The sequence below is a fragment of the Pteropus vampyrus genome, unplaced genomic scaffold (genome assembly GCF_000151845.1).
Source record: "Pteropus vampyrus isolate Shadow unplaced genomic scaffold, Pvam_2.0 Scaffold105, whole genome shotgun sequence".
NCBI classification, from domain to species: Eukaryota; Metazoa; Chordata; class Mammalia; order Chiroptera; family Pteropodidae; genus Pteropus; species Pteropus vampyrus.
In genome coordinates this window covers 2,213,140-2,223,629 of record NW_011888886.1, presented here as the reverse complement: position 1 = coordinate 2,223,629, position 10,490 = coordinate 2,213,140, and the positions used below count along the sequence as shown (strand labels likewise).

Sequence of the window (10,490 nt, the reverse complement as noted above, 5' to 3'; positions counted from 1 at the left end):
AAGGACATCAAATCACCCCATTAAAACAACCAAAGTTAACACAGCAGGAGCCACGAGGGCTGCTTCCAGGTTAAGAAACAAAGCGAACACCCAAATTCAAGCAAAATAAAAAAGAAACACATTCTAGATCATAAACTTAGTCTATCCTCTGCCATGTTGAAATGATCAATTTCTCGGAAGACACAGAGCATTTGCTTTATATCCCAGTTTATAGTTACTCGGTACTGAATTTAGATGAGGTTAACAAATGCTAATGATGCATCATGATAAATTTCCATTAATTAAAATTTCATCACAAGTATGGAATTTGTGGGTTCCAGCCAGTCTGACTATAACGAGTTTGCCAAGCAAATACGGAAGGTAAACAAGGTTATCAGAGGGATGTGTTCTTAGATTCCTTTTAAAACCTTTTTTCCTCCAACCTGCAAAAATAATATGCTCACTGGTAACATTTTAGAATTGAGAGAAATATGAAAAAGCAGGAAAGAAAGCCACTCATGACCCTATCAGACTCAACCACTGTTAGCAGTTTGGTATATTTACTTCCCACTTATTTTCTCTCTTTTCTCTCCCAAACAGAATTGAAATAAAACTGTCTGTATAGTTCTACATCTTGCTTCCCAGACCCATATTAAGGAGAAATGTTTACATTGCTTATTTTCAACCCTTTTAGCAAATATCTACTAGCCTACTGCCACAAATGTACTCATTTCAAAGAATTCTTAGTAACTCATTATAAAGACCAATTTGAGGTGAAATCTGGTCAGGAGTTTGCATGAATACATATACTTTTGTCTGATGATAATACAACTACTTGTCTTTTACAACACTTGCTAATTCTGACGGCTCTGTAATTCACAAGCAGTCAAAACAAGAAGTTGAGTCCACCGGTTTCTTAGATCGTCAGCGGTAAGACTTCCTAGAAAGAACGGAATCGCCCCATTACGAAGGAGAGCGACATCCTGGACGCTAGTTTTTCTTGCTAGTGCCCTCTTAAAGGAACAGTAAACAGATCCTACCTACGGCACGGGATCTAGAGCCCAGGAAGTTAGCTCAACTGCCAGTCGCCTTCTGTGCCCCCGGAGGAAATGTCCCACTGAAATCTCTCATCTCTTTTGTACCATGGGCCCATCTTCTTGATCTGATTCCTTAACACGTAGTACCGTTCCCGGCACAGAAGTTAGAAGAAAGCGTTGAGTGGACAGACACACAGAGGAAATACGAGTTCACCCCCCTAACCTGAGTATCTTCTGGCCCTACCCCTTCTTTCTAATCTGAACTCCACAGATTTGTTCCTCAATGTCATCACTTTCTTCTTCTGAATTATGATGCCAGCTCTACAGTGTCTGTGTCTTCTAAGTGGTTCATTTTTTTTGCAGTTTAGCTGTGATGATTCTCTCTGCTTTAGGTCGATGTGCCCTACAACTCGAGGGTACATTTTTAAACATTTGTCCTGAATTGCAGAACTGACAGAATTCAGAATTGAGCTCGATTTGACAAATGAGAATACTGAGCTGTGGAGATAAAAAGCCGCCTACGCTTTTTAAAGCCAGACATTAATAATAGGATGGGGGTCACTTCACCAAACCGTAAAGCCCCGATGGCTTCCAGACCTGCAGTTTCAAGGCGTGTGTAAAAAACAAACAAACAAACAAACAAAAAACAACAAAAAAAACACCCCAACCAGCAATGAGCACAGAGAGCAGCTCTCGTGCACTTCCCTGCCCAGCATGCGTCCCCGCAAAGCAAGGACTTCGGCCCACACGCCCCAGCTCAGAGGACACAGTGAAGACCCCCTTCCTCTGCCTGTTCTATCTGGGCCCTCGGGGGACTGGACGAGGCCCACACACACTGATGAGCACGATCTTCTTTACTCGGTCTACTGATTCAAGTGCTAATTTCCTCAGTGCTAATTTCTTCTCGAGACACCCTCCCGGACACACCCATACATAACGCTTTACCAGCTATCTGGGTATCCTTTGGCTCAGCTGAGTTGACACATAAAATTAAACACCATAACTGGGATTTTCCAAGAATCTTCCAGATCATTCTTATGAGGCCACTTTCAGAGTTACATTCCATCATCCACCCACTTGGGTTCCCTATGCTTCCTACCCTGTCTTAACTCTCTTCATTAACCACCACCACCACCACCACCACCACCCCCAACAACAACAGTGCCCTCCACTCTACCTCTGGCAAAAATTTAGCAGAAATGAGCTATGTGATGCAGTGGCTCAAAGGTTGGGGAGCAATGCTGAGACCTGATGATGGTGGTACTGGTGGTGGTGGTGATGGTGACAGTGATGGTGATGATGATGATGATGATGGTGGTGGTGATGGTGATGGTGGTGGTGATGGTGGTGGTGGTGATGGTGATGGTGGTGGATGGTGATGGTGATGGTGATGGTGGTGGTGAGGGTGGTGATGGTGGCGGTGATGGTGAAGATGAGAATGAGGATGAGAATGAAGGTGTGCTTGTACTAGGAAGCGAGTAATTGGCTTAGGACAAGACACAGAGGAAAGGAGCTATGGGCACAGTGAGACCTTTGCACTGCTTGGGGTCCCTGGCCAAGAGAATCTGGAATTCCTTACCCGTGCTACATCTCCCCTCCCCTCTATTCCCACCAACAATGGTGAAAATTACTCCCCAAAGCATAAGCATTCACCTTCCAGCTAGCTCCGATCATATTGCTTTTAGGTGAGGTGAGAGCATATCACCAAGAACATATGCCCACTAAAGCAGCGATTCTTTATCCAGGCTTCAGAGAGAAGGGAAAAGTACACCACAGAGAATAAGAATGTGTCATACGTGCCAAAGGTCCAGCATGAAGGAAAGCTGGGCCTTAGCATCTGTCTGAGACCTTTTTCTACTTTTACTTACTGAGAAGAAGGAAGACACCCAAAGAAGCCATAGCAGCTGCCACATTTTGTCTCCCATCCCTGGTAGCTGATACAGACTGTCCAAGCTGCATCGCCAAGCATGCAATTGGCACTGCACAACTGAAGGATTTTTAATAAAGCCTTGTTCCTGCCCCTGCCACCCCACGCTTCGGCAACGGGCGAGGGGAGAAGGCGGCGGGGTGGGGGCAGGGGGAGCCACCAGTCCTGCCCGCCCACGGCCCTGCCTTAGCCTCACATTGGGGCCGGCTTTTCTGGACATCCCACACTCACTCCGCCGGGACTGACTCTCCAGCCACACGCATAAACACAGAAAACTGTACGACATTGGGAAGGGTTTTTTGAGACCCAAGTGATTGATTTTGAGAGGCTCTCGCTGCCCTCCGAAAATGGATTACAGCACGGCAAAGGGAAAGGACGGGAGTGGCAGGGAAGGGTGGGGCACTGCAGTCCATTCCGTTTTCTGGAAACGTCTGTTAAATGCACAGGAAGGAAGCAGAGACCTGAGCATTTTACTGCTGGGAGAAAAACACCGTGATCTCTACACACCACTGCACAGAATCGTAATTCTGCCAACATTCCCAGGAGTCCTGTCAACCCCTGGCACACCAGCACACACACATCCAAACTGCATAAATGCGTGCCAAGCGCTCACGGGGGGCAGGGGTCAAAGGGTGCACACCTCGTTATGTCTGAGGAACAAACTGCAAACCACTTTGTGCAGCCTTCAAGTTCAGGGTCACCATCAAGGACCCCAAGAGATGGTCCTCGGAAGATGTGAGCCGGGACAATCCAAAATGGCAGCTCCCCAAACTCCAAATCACAACCCTCACCAGCTCCCCTCCGGGAGCCTTCACGCACACATTCACAGGCCCTCACGACAGATGCCACGCTTCTGCAGTCTGAGTCAAATATGCCTAATAAACCTGAATTTGAAAAGAAATACTTAGTAGCGGAAAAGGCACTGCTCCCCAAGAACATATAAGTAGCAACAGCAGTCACCACCATTTACTGCAGACATGTGAGCAGCCAGACTCAACTGGATGCTCTACCTCCAGGTCTCAGGTGATGGTCTGAGGTGGGCCTAGAACCCTCTTCCCACCTGAGCAAACCCAGGCTCGGAAAGCATCACCTAGCCAATAAACGCAAGAGCAGAGATGAACTCAAACCCAGGTCTCCCTGTCCCCCTCCTGGTTTTCCCCCGGGATATCTTACAAAACAGGGTCTAATAACCCTGAACCTTCAGGAAGAAACAAGACACTCGTACTGTCCACGGAGAAAGTTCTCTGCATCAGTGAAACTGAGACCACGGGTGATCTGGGGTCTACACGACAGACCCAGAACCGCCTGTACGCATCGGGTACCCGATTTCTGTCCCTCGGGTTGCACATCTGTAAAATACTACTTTTTTCAAAGAAAGAAATGATGCAACAAGAGAAATTCTGAAATACTCGAGGCCTGGAAGTGCACTCACCCTCGCCCCGAGGCCCCGCCTCCGTCAGGAGACTGCGCATGCGCACACTTACACGGAGCCACTTCCACTGGTCAGTTGCAAGCCAGGGACTGGGGCGGATGACGGTGTGTCATGCACCACTCACACCCTAAGAGGAGGTTACATTGCTTGGGAGGCAGTGACAGGAAAAAGTGAACATCAGCCCATAAAAAGCTCCAGAAGGAAATATCCTTACTACCAGATAGAAGCCGAGGGGTAAGCGACTCGGTTGAATTCTTGCTGCTGCTTCTTTCTGCCCATGGCTTTGGGCTGCTTACTTTGCTCTGGGCATCCTTGATTTTTGTCATTTGCAAATGGGTTCAATCCCATTCGTCCGAGGCGATCTTGCTGAAACGAGATAATGTACGCAGCAGGCCCCACATCGCAATTACACGCTCCGCCCTCTGAATTCCCACACTGCTGGATGCTCCGGAGTTCACAAAAGAACCGCCAGCGAACCCAACCTGAGTGGGGCCAGCAGGCCTGGGCGTTTGCAGGTGCCCAGTGCCTGGCTAGGGGAGGACGAGGGGCCCGGAAGACCAAACACTGAGTGAAAGGACTCTGCACCCCACCCCTGCCCCAGAGGACAAACAGCCCTCCACTCCACCAGTGCTGAGGGAGTGATCAGTTCTGGAGACTCGTGGACTAATGAGGCCGTGGAGCCCAGTCTATGCGAGGAGAGGTAGGAAGGAAGGAGAATCTAGAGACAGCCAGCTGGTGGTTGCCTGGGGCTGAGGGTGGGAACAGACAAGAACAACAAATGCGCACACCGGAGCTTTTGCGGGAGACGGACATGTTCTAAAACTGCATTGTGGTGAGGGCTGCAGACCTCCGTGCATTTGCTGAAAAGTACTGAATCGTGCACTTACGATGGGTCCACTTCACAGTATATAAATCATATCTCAATAAAGCTGTTGGTTAAAAAAATTGTTTTGCAAGGATGAGTAGGAGTTTAGCAGATAAAGAAGTCAGGGTGAGAAAGAAGAAAGGCAGGCCCTGGAACAACCCGGCCCCACAGTCCCACCTGCAACCACTGTCCCCACTCCCTCCCAGAGGTCACTTTAGACCATGAATCTCCCAGAGGCCCTGGCCCTAGGCCAGGGAAGGAAGTCGCTCCCCTCTGCTGCACCTGTCATGCTCCCCGGGGCCTGCCTGATGCTCTCACCACCCCAAGGCCAAGATCGCTGTCACCTGGGGCAGGGATGAGGCTATGTCCAGCTTTCCGAGAGCCGGCTCGGAGCAAGGCGCACAGCAGGTCTTCAGAGCAGCACTTACTGGGGAAGAGAATGAACCTGGGGGGCGGGGCGGGGTGGAGAGCGAGATGACGAAACCCGTTTTAAACACTGACCTGACCACAGCATGACAGCAGGGAAGGAACCGGAAGCCCCGCTATGGGCTAAGGGATGAGAGGCTTTGCTCCTGGGAAGAGGAGGCATGGGGATGGGCCGGAGCGGGAGGGGCTGGGCAAACGAGAACTGATGGGAACTGACCGACGAGGTGGGTGGAAAAAGAGAGGAAAGAGCACAAAACCACTCCTGGGATTTCTAGCTGTAACAAACGACTAGATGAGAGTCATCTGCCGTAGCAGGTAGCAGATGGGTTTCCGTGCTGGGGCGGGGGTGGGAGCAGGGCTCTGCCTGATGTGTTCTGGAAGACAGCACTGGGTCTGAGCGTTGGGAGAGCTCAGGCTGCTCACCTGTCAATGCATCTGGCATGGTGCCTGACTCAGGGGACAAGGGGAGATTTCGGTTAGAGCATCAGGGTATGGAGGCAATCAGAGAAGACTTCCACGAGGGGAACCACGCACCCCCAAAGACTTCTTCCTGTCTTCAGGATCACGGCAGCTCTATCCGTGGAATAAGCACTTAACAATCCTAAGTGTTTCTTAGCCAGAGTCAGAGACCCATCCCTTGCTCCTCAGACTTCTCATCTAATGAGGCGGGAGGGGCGGATGCCGGCACCCCTACCCCAGTCTCCTGGCTTCCTGCCACCGGGGTTGCATCTGAGTGCTAAGAAGAAACGAATACCCCAAAAACAGCGGTGGATTAGCAAGCGTGGGGAGTACGCTTGGCTTATAAAGGAACGTGAAAAGTGACCCAAGAAGGCATCTTTGCTACCCTGATGCAGGCAGGGGAGGGATGCCACAGGAAGAGAGCCTGAGCGCTCTTGGAAGGTGTCTTTAGTTAGTCATGCCTCATAAATGCAGAGCTACGAAGCTTTGCCTTGGAAATTCAATTATATTTGAAACGACATGGCCAAGGTATGGCTCTCTTAAAGGATTTACTGCGCTTTTCAGATGATAAAAAAAAAAAAAAAATTCTTTAGATTCGGACCTTGCTCATCAGTGCCTAAGAAATGATCCACCTGTCAAACTGTATTTGATTACCTGAAATGATTCCATTAAAACCCGTGCTGCTAGATTCCAACCTCTTCGTGTGGTGAAAAGTGATTTGAAAGAAACATTTTCCCCCATAGGGCAAGTAGCACCAAGAGAGGCCCCCTAAGCCCACTCTGCTACCTCCATATACAATTATCCTCTGTCATCCCCTAATTAGAAACCCAACCCAAAGGGTCACATGAGATGAGCAGGTGCACAGCCTTACATGTGGGCATAAAAACACTAAAGAAACCCAATGAGACAGCAGGAGAATGGTCACAATTAAAGTCTATAGTGCCTCCTTCCCCAAGCACAATGACATCAGGTGCTACATACTAGCAAAAGACACATAATCCCCCATCAAGTCTGGGCTGGCAACTCATAAATTGGAAGCATAATCCCACAACAAACAAGCATAATTTAGGGCTGACTGGAATGCTAAATTCTAATACAAACCTGCTCCCAATCTAGATAACATTTCAGCTGCCAAGTAGCCTACCCTTTGGTGCCAAATAAACTCTGGGGCTCCTGATTAGTATCCCGGATTATTGCTGGTTCGTAAATTGGTGCTTATGAACTTGGCACTTTACCTAACTCATGACTGGCAATACAAGGTCTTAGAACAAGTCTGGAAGAAGGACCGTAGAAGTAATGGGAACACAGACTGCCCCAGGCATGAACACTCAACATGATATTTTATGTGAATGGAAGCCCTTGGAACTGTGCTCATGAGGCCCTGTAGGCAGTGGGCACAGGCCCCAAAGCAAGTACTACCACTTCACCTGGATGAAAATTCACAGGAGCTCCAGGTAGAAATGAAGCTAGGTAAGTTAGAGGCTCCATCTCGGGCGTGTGCGCCAGGGGAGTCCACTCCTGTCCTTGTATTTCTCATTCGACACAGCCCTGTGGCCAGAAGGGAGCATTTAGATAAATTCTGAAGGAATCTGTCCAAGTTTTTTATTTCTCTTAGAGTCCCTCTCTAGGAGGGCTTGTTGGAAATGAATGGATCGTCGGCTAGAGTTTGGGCAAATCTCTGTTCTTCTGGGGTTCTTCTGGGCACCTGATTCCCAAGGCCAAGTCTCCCAAATTATCGCATGTTGACATCTATTTTCCACCTTACAAAAAGCATAAGAGTGGAACCCAAAGGCAAGGCTAGATCTCGGCACTATATCCCACAGCGAACGAGAGGCAGAGCCCCGGGGCCAGCGAGAAGCTGGCACATTATCCAATAAAACCTCAAGAGCTCAGTAATTACAGGCACTTTCAAAAGTGAAACAGAAATAGATCTAGGACCAAAACACTGGTTTGCTTGAGACAAAGAGCTGGTTTTAACTAGGTGGGAGGAAAAAAAAAAAAACAGCCTTTGGTCTGTCTTTTGAGAAAGCCAGACGGATTTTTTTTAAATATCATTATTGAGTCCAATTACAGGGAAGAGAGTAGGATTCAGATGAAAAGCCCTTGCTCCTCTAGGGTATAAAATCATTTTATGAAATAGGCTACATTCTAAGTGTGCCCTTGCCATCAAATCCGAATGAAAACTTAGCTTATTCGGTTCCCCCAGCCCGCCATCACTGCAGAGATCTCAGGGCTCCTGTCCTGCTGGAAGACAAACCAGAGCTTTCTGCTCCTGTGTCCTAAAGCATGCAGAGTATTCCAGCTCCCTCGAGACCACCAGCGGGAGCACCTGACACTTGGAAAGCAGCCTGGCCCACCCCAGCCCCTGCCCATTCCATGCCAGCTCCATTTTGAGAGCCTCATGCACCTGTGAGGTCAGCTGCTCCCCTGGGTAAAGATTATTTGTTGTTCGGACTGGGAAGAGTCCTGAGATGAAGAAACCACAGAGATAGAGGGAAGGAACCACTGGCTCTGGCAGAAGGTGGCAGAGCAGCCAGGGCCAGCTGGCCCTGCTGGGTCTGAGCAAGCGCGATGGGGCCGTTGGCAGGATTCTCCCCAAGAGCGCACCGTGGCTAAGAGCTGTGTGCACGTTCGCTGCAGTTCGATGTTACGAGTAGGTTTCAACACTAAATATTTTAAAAACTAAGGTGGGGGACTAGGAGGCAGGATTGCAGGCAGACGCTCAGCCTCCGGCAAGAGGCTGATTGAAGGAAGCAGGCTGGGAGGGGTGGGTGGGGTCGCAGGGTGTCCAATGCGGAGGCCCAAGGCAGGACTCTGTCCTGGCAAACGCCTTCCTCTAGGGGGAACATGTACTGGCCTGGAGCAAAGGGGGCGGCCTTCCGCGTGACCAGGCCCAGCCAGGATGCCGCGGGAGCCCAAGATTTGTCCCTGCGGGGAGCGCCACGTTCACACCTTGGCTCTCAGATCCTTCGAACTGCGAGCTCGGAGACGAGGCACTTGTTGAGCGAAAGGGCTTCCCGACCCCCGCAGCCGCTGCCTTGGCCGGGAGAGGGGCACCAGCTCCCGCGCGGGAGCCTTCGGGATGGAGAAGGGCGGGAGCTGCGCGCTCCCGCGCACCCCAGTTGCGGCCGCCGGGGAGGTGCGGCGAGGAGGCGGGGCCCAGCAGCCGAAACTTTCTCGAATCTGGGTGCTTCGCGGTTAAGTTAGGGCCGAGAGAGAGGCACGAAACACGCGTAGGGCGGAATGTAAGAGCCCCACCCACGATAAAGAAAAAAACCCTATTTTTTAAAAAACAGACTCCAACACAATGAACGTAGCACATACCGTGTGCCAGCAGCTTGGTCAAGAGCTGTGTTTAGTACGTCCTCAGTATAGCTGTCACGACAGACCTCGAGGGTGAAACTGTCCCCATTTGATAGAGAAGCAAATCGCGACCCAGCAAGGTGGAGCGTCCGGTCCAGATCACAGTGCGGGTCTCGGAGATGCCGGGGCTCCTACCTCGGGAACAGGGCTCTGGCCGTCGCCCCTCCGCCCGCGGAGGAGGGAGCGGATGGCCGACCTCTGGACCCTCTCCCCAGGCCAGAGCGAAAATGCGACCCACGTGGGCCGCGCGGACCTGCCCTCCGCCCCCTCCCCGCAGGGCTAGCCCGGGCTGTCCCCGAGGCCCGCGCTAGCCCGCGGAGATCCCAACTGTTCCCCCGGGCTCTGGAGCTCCTCACTGTGCGGGCCGTTGGCGACCCTGGCTCCGCACGCCGGGCTGGACCGCCCACGCCCACCCCGTCACTCCCGTCCCACGCACAGCCGCTCACACTGGACACCCGCCCGGCACCGGTCCCCACCAGCAACTGCGCTCCGACACACAGTCCCACAAACGCAGCCAAAATCTGCACACGCGGATCCCCTCGAGTACGCGCAATTCCAGGGCACACCACAGTCCTCACCCGCAACTCCCCAGCACGGAGAAACGGAGGCACCCCCTCCCCACACACACGCACGCACGCACACACATACACACACACGCACACAAACACACACGCAGAGAGCTCGATCGCAGCGGACGCTGGTGCACACGCCCGCGCTCCCCGCAGCTCCGCAGCCCGCCCCTTCCCTACCTGCTCCGGCGCAGGACGCGGGCCACCGGCTTCCCGAGCCCAAGTTCGGCGCCGCCGCGCTGGGGCAGGCGCGGGCCGCTTCCCGGGACGCGCGCGCCAAGGCCGGGAAGGGTGGTTAGGAGCGCGGGCCTCCTGGAGCCCGCAGCCGCCGCACCAGCCCTGAGCTCATCGCCGCCCAGAAGGACAAAAGGAAGCCGGCAGCGAGGGAGGCAGCGAGGTGGAGGCGCGCGCCCGTCCGCCCGTCCGCCGGCCC

General features: G+C 51.9%; 1 protein-coding gene across 1 annotated transcript in view; it reads right to left on the bottom strand.

The window, feature by feature from the left end:
* Window positions 1-10,484, bottom strand: part of HPCAL1 (hippocalcin like 1) — a 104,135-nt gene extending 93,651 nt beyond the window's left edge. The window contains exon 1 of the mRNA XM_011365139.2: window positions 10,238-10,484. The gene's annotated coding sequence lies outside the window, so the exon portion shown is untranslated. The remainder of the gene's footprint in view (window positions 1-10,237) is intronic.
* Window positions 10,485-10,490: the final 6 nt, after the last annotated feature.